Genomic DNA, 10,619 nt, shown 5'->3' on the forward strand with positions numbered 1-10,619 from the left:
TAATAGTGGAAATCGTTTCGGTTTTCGAAGGATGGAAGGACATCGTCAAGACTAGACTAGGTCTAAGTGCCATATGGTGAAGAAGGGCACTTAGAGTAGTTTAGGACTTTGTTTTCCTTTGACCGTACTATTAAGAGGGGCTTTGATCTAGTAGCTTGACTTAGGCAAGGCTTTAGGTTTAGGTGTGGTGCACACTTGGTAAACCTAGCACTAGGCAGCTCAGAGATAGTCCTTAGATCGAGAGTAACCAACTTCGTTTTGAAGCGATCGCGTTTCGACGAAGTTAGGGTGCCCAAAGGGGCACCGGATGCTGCACCGGACGCTCTGTGAGTGCGTCCGGTGAGGTCCTTAGCCGTTAGAACAGTGCCGTGCCTAGGGTTAGGCACCGGACGCTAGCACCGGACGCACCGAGTAGCGTCCGGTTCCATACCCAGGGAGGTTGCAAGGCTTCCCTGAGCACCGGACGCTAGCACCGGACGCGCCGGGTAGCGTCCGGTCCCATGCGCAGGGAGCTTGTAAAGTTCCCCCGAGCACCGGACGGTGCACCGGACGCTGGGAGTTAGCGTCCGGTGACCTGTCAGAGAGAAGTACAGTTAGCCGTTATGAAGCACCGGACGCTCAGTGCAGTGCGTCCGGTGCAACATAATGTGCGTCCGGTGACCCCGTTTTCAGTAGAAAACGGTTGGCTGACCTTTGGACTTCGTGGATAGTATTTATACTTCTCCACCTCGTCCATGAGAGCTCTCTTGCCCATTTGAACATCAGAGAAACTTGTTTGTGGAGCAAGAGAGTTGCAAGAGCCTAGAGAGGATTGAGAATTGAGTGATTTCTTGAGAGAATCCTTCTCTAGTGAGTTCCAAGAGTCAAGTGTGCATCCACCACTCTCTAGTGCCTTGTTTGGGTCAAGTGAGAGTTCTTTGCTTGTTACTCTTGGTGATCGCCATCACCTAGACGGTTCGGTGGTGATTGGAGGCACGAAGACCGCCCGGAGTTCTTGTGTGTGGCTCGTGTCAAGCTTGTGAGCGGTTTTGGGCGATTCACCACGATGGAGTGTCGAAGAATCAGCCCGTAGAGAGCACTTGGTCCTTGCGCGGACCAAGGGGGAGCAAGACCCTTGCGCGGGTGCTCCAACGAGGACTAGTGGAGAGTGGCGACTCTCCGATACCTCGGCAAAACATCGCCGAGCACTCTCTTCCACTACTCCTTTACTTTCTAGCATTTACTTTGTGTTTTTACATTCTTAGAATTACCTTGCTAGAATAGGATTGGAACTAGGTTGCAAAACTTTTTATCCAGTAGCTCTCTAAGTCACACTAGGCACAAGGGGTTGAATTGGAGCTTATAGGTTGCTTAAATTTTTAGAGAAGCCCAATTCACCCCCCCTCTTGGGCATCTTGATCCTTTCACCATGTATACATGCTGAATATGACCAAGGACCCCCGCTTTATTTATACCATCACCAGACATGATTACCACTGTATTAGGCTCCCAAAATTCCCAAAATCACAACAAACACGATACAATTAGTTTCCCAGCGATGCCAGCACATCCTCATATAGCTTTCTGTCACAACCAAGTACTCTAGGAAGCATGCCTAATGACTGTAGTCGATCTTTGTCGATGTGAGGAATCTTGTACCTGTTTCCTCCGCCATCTTTCATCACCTCAATCAAACACCCTTGTAGTGTCAGAAACACTCTGTTCAAAGTGTCTGGATCATAATTAGCAAACTCATTTTGTACGTTAGCGATCAGGTCATCCAAGTTCCTAGAGATCATGTCATAGGTTAGGGATTGAAGAGAATTAAAGAATCCTAGGTCAAGTACATTCAAATCTGGGGAATTAGAAGGTTGATTGATGAGTCGTATGTCAAGCCCTATGTGTGCCACAACAGTCCTAAACTCCTCATCATTTACTGGCACATGTGAAGGGGCATTGTCTTGCTGAATATAAATGGTTTGTCCTCTAAGTTCTCGTGGCCACCGTTGAACAATAGCGCCCAGAACTTTAGTGATCAGATATGATCTCATAGTAGTTCGATCTACATTGATAGGTTTGGTGACTTCAACCCCCTTCCTCTGTTACGACTGCTTCTTCTTGCTTGTTCCTGTAGTTAATGAAACCAAGTAAGGATCCCAAATTTTTAGCATAAAACTTATGAATGAAAGTCTAACAAGTGTGTGATGTACCTTTCTGACAAATGGCCACACCCCTAGCATTCCATCAAAAATACAATTACCTGCATCGTCATATATTGGTCTTCCTACTGCTGACAGAAACATAACTTTGCCAATGCGATTCTTATTGTGCACAGTCCTATGTGGATCCTCCTCCTCGGGAAGCATATAATATGTCATGTCAGATGTGGTGTTGAACCACTTCTCATCCATGTGGATGATGTTGTACATATCACAGAATTTGGGTTCATTAGGCAGTGTCTTTTCATCTAACATGGAAATACACCATCGTAGCCTATCTTTCTTATTATCTTCCCTCAAATAAGGCTTTAGTGTACTGGAGTGGCGGCGTAGTAGGCCTTGCTTGAACCATTTATGCAGGGTGGTCTTCTTTACACCAATAGCTTTAGCTAGAGATCGTATAGTCCTCCTCCTATGCAAGGGAACTCCAAGAACACTTGATAGATCAATCTGTAACCTTTTGCGGCCACAATTCTTTCTCCGTGATCTGACATCTACTGGTCTGCCTTGTGCATGACACTGCTTAGCTCTTCGCCAAACACCACACACTTGATACCTACTCACATGAAACATGTCTGCTACTATTTTTGTAGTGTTCTTTTTTTAATTTTCCACGATTGCTTCTCTCAAGCAATGCTTCATATATTTGTTGCCTTTGAGCGTTCGTCAAATTTCTACACTTACGTGAAATATTTGTGTTTGTATGTTCATGTTGTTCAACGTCAGAGTCCTCCAACTCCTCCTCTTCAAAAACTATGTCCACAGCATCAGTGTAGACACCATAGTCGTCCATGTCCTCGATCATGTCTACAAAAAAATGTGAGACAGCAGCAACAAAAAAAGTTGTGAGGTAGCAGTAGCAAAATATTGTTAAGAAAAAAATGCAAGTTCCATTGAGGCTTACTGATCATTTGTTGCAGCTCATGTTGGTGATCGGCAGCTTCTAAATTGATGTCAAAATTATCCTGTTCATGTGGAGCATCAAAGTTGATATCTCCATCTTGTTGATGGCCGTCTTCAACAACAAGAACTGCAATAGGGTGGGAGATGTCATTGATGGCTGAAAGGTATGTTCACAGAAAATAAGTACTTGCTTTTAGTAATGAAATTGAGAGAAAAGTTACCTTCATGACCTTCTTCTTGTCCCTCAGAAGCAACAATATTGAGATCTATGGCATGCAGAGCACTGTCTTGCTCTTTCTGATGATAGTGGGACTGACCTATGAGTGGATGCACTTCTTCATTAATGAGATGAAATTGATCTTCCTGGAGGTATTGGATTTCATGTCCTGTATCATCAGCAAGCTCTTGATTTAGGTCTGGTAAGGGCTCTTCACCATCTTTCCCTAAAACTATGTTTAGATCGAGGAGCATGGCTGAAGATGAAATGGATTGTAGGCTGATGGAGGTTGGTGCAGCATTTAGATCAGGTAGGGGCTCTCCATCTCCTTCATGTGGTGCTGTTTTTAGATCAATGAGCATGGTTGATAGAATGAATTGCAGGTTGATGGAGGTTGTGACACTTCAGAGAATGGGGGAAGGCTGTCATTGTTGGAGTCTTTATAGCGCCGCAAAGTGGCGCCTAGTTCCAATTTTAGGTTGAAGACAAATGGGCGCCAGAATGGGGACCAGAACTTTCTGTAATACTCCTGACCACACATTTGTATCGTGGCTGTTGATCTGTATGGGGCCACTGATGTCAGCTGCACTTTTTAGGGGTATAATTGTAATTTTGCATGTACAGTATCTTCTCCATTTTGAATCCTATATGTGAAGTTAAATACGGATGGAGGGAGTAGGAAGCACACCATCACACAAAATGTACTGGCAGCAGTGGACTTCGATTTGAGGTTCACTTATGTGCTGGCTGGCTGGGAAGGGTCTACACATGATGCCCTTATTTTGTCTGATGCCATACAGAGGCAAGACGACCTTAGAGTCCCTCCAGGTAAAATCGAAAACACATAGACACACATAGTCATCTTCAATTATATGAAATCTAAACCGTAGCCCTTTTGAACATTTCTAGGTAAATTCTACCTTGTCGATGCTGGGTATGCTGTCAGGCCTGGTTTCTTACCTCCTTTTCGTGGTACAAGATACCATTTGAGGGAGTATGGCTCCAACAGACCCCAAAACAAGAAAGAGCTTTTCAACCTTAGGCACTCTTCTCTTAGAGTTACAGTGGAGAGAGCCTTTGGGGCATTGAAGAACAGGTTCAAAATTTTAGACAACAAACCATTTCACCCATACAAAACACAAGTAAAACTGGTTCTTGCATGTTGCATCTTGCACAATTGGATTTTGAGATATGGAGAGGATGAACATGTCCCTGATGAGGCATCCTAGGTCCCTAATGTCACCAACAATGCCAATCAGCCTGACCATGTCCCAGATAATGCTGCATGGGTAGAACAGAGGGAAGCATGGGCTTCTGCAATGTGGCAGAACAGGGGCTCATCTAGAGTTTGAACCAATTTATGCTGTGTTCTAATTTGTAAGTGTGATGTGAATATTTGTTTATGAGACCTTAGGCACTGTGCAATGATGGACTATTCATGTGTAATAATATTTTACTTCGTCACTCTTAATGATGTATGCCTTGTGTGGTTGAATGTGTGGCTATGAATGGCAGGGATGGGTGACCAGATTAATCTGATAGATGCTGCTGCTATGCTTGTGGGTGGCAATGTGCAAGTAGTTGAGGATGACAATCTTGCACCCCCTCTTCCAAATGGACCAATGCATTGGACTCCAGTGCAGTCTGGTTTCATGCTAAGGAGGTTCCATGACCTGATAGTTCAGGGAGTCAAAACTGACAAGGGGTTCAAAGAAGTACATGTTAGGCAAGTTGCTACCATGCTGTCAGAACTTGCTGGAGTCAATGTCTCGACCCAGCAGATTTACAACCATTTGCGCAAGTGGAGGCAAAGGTGGGTTAAGGTTGTTAGGCTAAGGGACCTTAGTGGAGCTCTTTGGAATGAAGAACTGCACATGATTGTTCTAGAAGAAGAGCACCTTAATGGTCACACCAAGGTTAGCTAATGAGCAAAATTTTTGAAGGGGTCACATTGAATTGCTAACTCCTTGCTAATACTTCCTTATCTTAATTCCATAGGATCATCCTAATGATGCAAAATTCCTGAACACTCCAATTGAGAATTATGTTCAGATGGAGGCTATCTTTGGTGGTAGTCAGGCCACTGGGAGATTTGCAATGGGTTCCAGTGAACCACTAGGCACTGACATAGGTCAAATTGATGATAATGGTGGCGATGTTTCTGACTTGTCCAAGACCGAGGTGCACTCTGGTAAGGCAGTAGATGTGCCACCAGAAAGCTCAAAGGGAGCTGAGGGAAAGGAGAGGGGTGGGAAGAGAAGGAAGATATCACAGGAGGAAGTTGACCTAATGAATGGCATGGTGGTAGCTGTCCAATCAGTTTGGGAAGCTCTTAAGGCCCCTCAGCACAATGAGGTGCATGAGGACTTGTATGAATGTGTCATGGGTTGCCCTGGCTACTCACAGGAGGCACTCATGTTTGCTCTGGTCTATTTGCTCAAGAACAAGGCTGAGGGACTGTGCTTCGTTCAGATGAGTGAGGCCCACAGGATCCTCTGGCTTAGGACTCACCTAAGCAACTCACCCTTTCAGTAGAAGCCTGGGGTCCTTGCCTCTCCACTTTTGCATATAGCCATGCTAACTGACCTATGCTGCAAGAGATCTTTTGGGTTGGACTGTTACTATATGTAGCTTGATATTGGCTCCTCGTATTTTTGTATAGCATAGGAGACATGGCCATGGATGTGAGGCTAATGTGGTGTGGACAGTGTCGATTCACTGACCTTGGTAGTGTAACCACTTGTGTTAGTGGGACAGACAATGGTGGAACCTTTGATATGCTGAAAACTATTCTAGAATTGTGGTTTCAAAATGGCATATGATGATTCTAACAATAGTCTGAGGTAGCTACCTTTTTACTTGTGATACCTTGATCTATATTGTCATTTCAATCATCTGATCTGTTGGAACCATCCACTGTGTAGCAACATTTGGGTAATGCTCAAGTTGATGGCAAACAGTGGATAGTCCAACAGATTCCATGGTTGCCATGTGTTATTTCTGAGTTTGCTGAACTTGATTTGCTTCTTCTATTCTTTTGGATGGCAGCTACCAATGATGACCTATATTGAAATTAACTGAGGCCTATTTTGTTGATGACATTATTTGAAATAGTATTATTCTTTGATGGTGTGCAATGCCAATGATGATATCTACATGCCTTTGTACCTAATTTATTTCATGGTTGTCATCTGACCATGTGAGACATCCATGCCCAATGCAACATCAGGGCACTTGTGTCTAGGTGAAGGCTGGGCTGGATGGCTCACATGGTTTCATGGCTTCTATGAGCTCCATTGAATTATAAGGCAATGATTTCTGAGGGAACTATGCCTGGTAGTGGGCCAATGATGGTGACATAACAAAAGAGGTGGATGCCTTCTCTTTGCTATGATATGTACACTGTTTTTATCATGTAATTCATCCAATGTTCTAGCATCATCCACAGGACTGCAACAATTAAGTTCCCAACCAGTTCCTAAGCTGATGGCATCCTGTGGATGTGCTTGAACATTGCATGGGTCATATGAGTTTCCTTCTTCTGTCTCATTTGGATAAATGAAGGCATCCACCAATGACATGTCTGATATTGTTTGGATAACTGAGGCCCCTACCTAACCAATTATGAAATTGTTTGGTGAGACCATTTACTTACAAACGGTTGCACTGGTTATTTTGAAGGGAACAATGACGACTTGGTATGTTGTTTACCGAGGGAAAAAGCCAGGGGTTTATGATTCTTGGCCTCAATGCTGGGCGGCTGTTGCTGGGTATAGTAACAACAGCTACAAGGGCTTCAAATGCAAAGAAGAAGCTATTGCTTCCTTCTTGGAGTACACGGGGTCCGAAGATTTCTCTCTGGAGCAAACTGCAGTCAACAAACCATGCATTACTGCTGTGGGCAAATAGACACGCCCAACGTCGACTCCTTTGATTGCAATTGCTATCTTTCTAGCCATTTTACTGATTAGCACTCGTTGCTGCAAGTGCGTCTAGATGTTTCTTACTGCCAATGATGGGTCACAAATGACTAAGAACTGAGGCACGCCTCTCTTTTGTAATATCAGGTTATGTATTAGTATGTGCAAGTCAAGTTTTATCTTATATTCATGCTATCCTATGTTTTGTAATATTCATGTTTGCTTGGCAATGGTGGTAATCTCACCAAAACCATTCATGGGTGCTGCCACCTTTTCATTCATCAACAACCAAACAAGAGAGACTGCATCTGTGCATTCTATGAAATCATCCCAACAGGCAACCAAACATGGAACCCCTCATCCTGTACTACTCCAACAGATGCAACCAAACACGCCTCCCTGCATGGTTCAGGCACTGCTCAGTCTGGCTGGGATGACTACTTCATCCTGGACAAAAACCCCTTGAGCAACCAATCACGCCTGTTGACGGTTCTTAAGTATCAATTTTAATTATCAAATAAACAAGAGAAAGGACCAATATGCAACCAACACCTAGAATTAGGGTTTGATCTGACAGAATTCCACGAGTTTTGTTGTTTATCTGTTCTTGAAGGGGGTTATCAGGAAATAAGGAAGAAAGGCCCACATGTCGGGATTACATAGAGATATCAACGCACCGCGCGATTTTACATCATCTAGAAGACTCCAGAAGCCACGGGAAGAAGACGGAGGCCGAAAGGGGCCAGGCCCAGGGCGCCCGCCCTGGTGACCTGGGCGCCCGCCCCCTGCTGGAGCCAGATCAGGACTCTCTTCGCTCGGGATATTCCACCGACCTATTGGATCAAGAAAAACATAGTACCACCTCTTCGCGTAAGTTCTAAATTCTAGTAAGTTCTTGTTTTATTGTTCTTATGGTTTATGAGTTTACTTTAATCTCTTCGCGTAGAGTTTAGAGTAATCATTGCTGGCGTAAACGTGGTGTTTAGGCTGGGGTACTCATAGATATTCCCTGACTAGCTGGACCGTGGTAGTAGTGAGGAACGTGACAATTCCGAGCTACCTTTGTAGATCACATCTCGTTAGCAGGAAGGATAGGGTTTATAGGTGCGGGTTGAACATCCTTTGTGGTGTCTAGATTCTGTTAGCCTCCCCATTAGAACAATAGATCATCCTTACCAAGGTTAGAAGGAGACTACAGTTGCAGTCTTCTCTATTTATCACTCACATCGAAAGACATTCTTTGTGCCTAAAGGGTAGTAGTAATAGACCAGTTAGTCAGATGCACTCTTTCTCCTAGTGGTAAAAAAATAAATACGATACTCTGGATAATTTCCCGGGTGAAGTGCTCACCGATATCCGTGCGCTTGCGGATCAATTCCTTATTGCGTTCCCAAATATCAACAAGCATTTCTGGCGCCGTTGCCGGGGAGAAAGACGGTTGCTGAGATAACCTGAGTCTTACTACTAGCTTGTATCTATACTTTTATCTTTTATATTCTTTATTTATTTTCTTTACTCTTACCTTATGGAAAACCAAAATTCTAAATCGATCCATGAGTCTGCAATCCCTTTAGCAACTGACCTTTTACCATAGGAATCATCATCCCAGTATAAGTTAAGTTCTAGGTTGATTGCCATGATTCAAAACCTATCTTTTTTGGGAAAGGAAGACGAAAACCCTTACCTTCATATTAGAGATTTTGAGCAAACATGTGATTGTCTTCGCATTGAAGGCATTTCTGATAAAACTTTACGTTGGAAGCTTTTTCCTTTTTCTTTAAGGGGAGAAGCTAGACAATGGTACAGTCAGAAGGTAAGTCAACAACAAGGTGAATGGGGAGTTCTACGAGCCAACTTTTGTCTGGATTTCTATTACCTTGACCGTATAGCCAACCTTAGACTCGAAGTCCTATCTTTTAAACAAAAAGATAATGAAACTTTGGGAAAATCCTGGAAACGTTTTTCTGATCTTTTAGAATCTGGTCCAAACCTTAATCTTGAAGACCCTGTTCTTTTATTTCACTTTTTTCGAGGTCTTCATAAAAATCACAAACAAATGCTACACACAATGTCTAGAGGTTCTTTCTTTCGCATCCCTGCTGATGAAGCTAGAGTGATCCTAGATAGAATCCTAGAAGCTGAGATGGATAATACCCTTCATGATGAAACCTACGAAGCCGAAGTAGACACTCTGCCAAATTCTTCATCTACTTTAGCTATCCCAAGTTCTGAGCCACAAGAGGAAGAAATTCCACTACCAGACTTCATGCTGGATATAGAATCCGATCTTTTTGCCGATTTTGGAAATATTTCAAACTACCATTCTATTGACAAACCCCAAAACGGCCAGTTTAGCATTTATTTGCCAAGTGAATATCAATTGAGAGAGCTTATCTCAGTAATGAGTAGCGAATGGTTGGAGGAATCAGAGCTTTCCTCTGATGTGATCCGTTTGGACACACCCTCTATAACTATACGCTGTGCTTATAATTCTGATCGATTTAATGCTCTTTATAATCCTGTTGTGGGGATCAACATTATGTCTGAATCCTTTACACTTAAACTATTTAAAAATCTTGTCTTAACCCCCACAACAAAGGTCATAAAGGAATCTTCGGGACGATTAGTCCCCAGTCTTGGAATTATTAATGTCCTACCTCTTACGGTAGAAGGCTCCATGGTTCATTTCAACTTCTATATCTTTGATACATGGGACTTCGACCTGTTGATAGGACAACCTTTTAGAAGACTACTTTATGAAGGTCATACTGGAAAGCTACACATTTCTTTTGGAAAAACTTTTAAATTCCCAATAATAATTTCACACTCCTTAAATAATAAGGCCGAGTCATATCTTTTGCCTGATCCTATGGAGGAAGTAAAGGCTGCATCTCTGGAGCTTTTAGATGAACCAGACTTAGAAGACGAAACTCCTTTCTTCACAGAAGAAGAAGACGAACCTTCTGAGCCTGAACCCTTAGATGAGTTTGCAGAAACACCTAGACCCCCCATAGAACTTAAAACTTTGCCACCCGGTCTTACCTATGCTTTCCTAAACAATAATCCAGAGTTCCCTGTGATCATTAGCGATAAAATCACTCAGGATCAAACTCTGCGATTAATGACTATTCTTGAGAAACATCACTCAGTTTTCGGCTACTCACTTCAAGATCTTACAGGAATCAGTCCTATGATTTGTACCCATCGTATTCCAACAGATCCTTCTGTTACACCCTCTCGAGAACCCCAACGTAGACTTAACAACACTATGAGAGAGGTAGTTAAAAATGAAGTTATAAAGTTGCTGCATGCAGGGATTATATATCCTGTGCCGCATAGTGAGTGGGTGAGCCCAGTACAAGTTGTGCCCAAAAAGGGAGG

The sequence above is a fragment of the Sorghum bicolor genome, chromosome 7 (assembly GCF_000003195.3).
Source record: "Sorghum bicolor cultivar BTx623 chromosome 7, Sorghum_bicolor_NCBIv3, whole genome shotgun sequence".
Lineage (NCBI taxonomy): Eukaryota > Viridiplantae > Streptophyta > Magnoliopsida > Poales > Poaceae > Sorghum > Sorghum bicolor.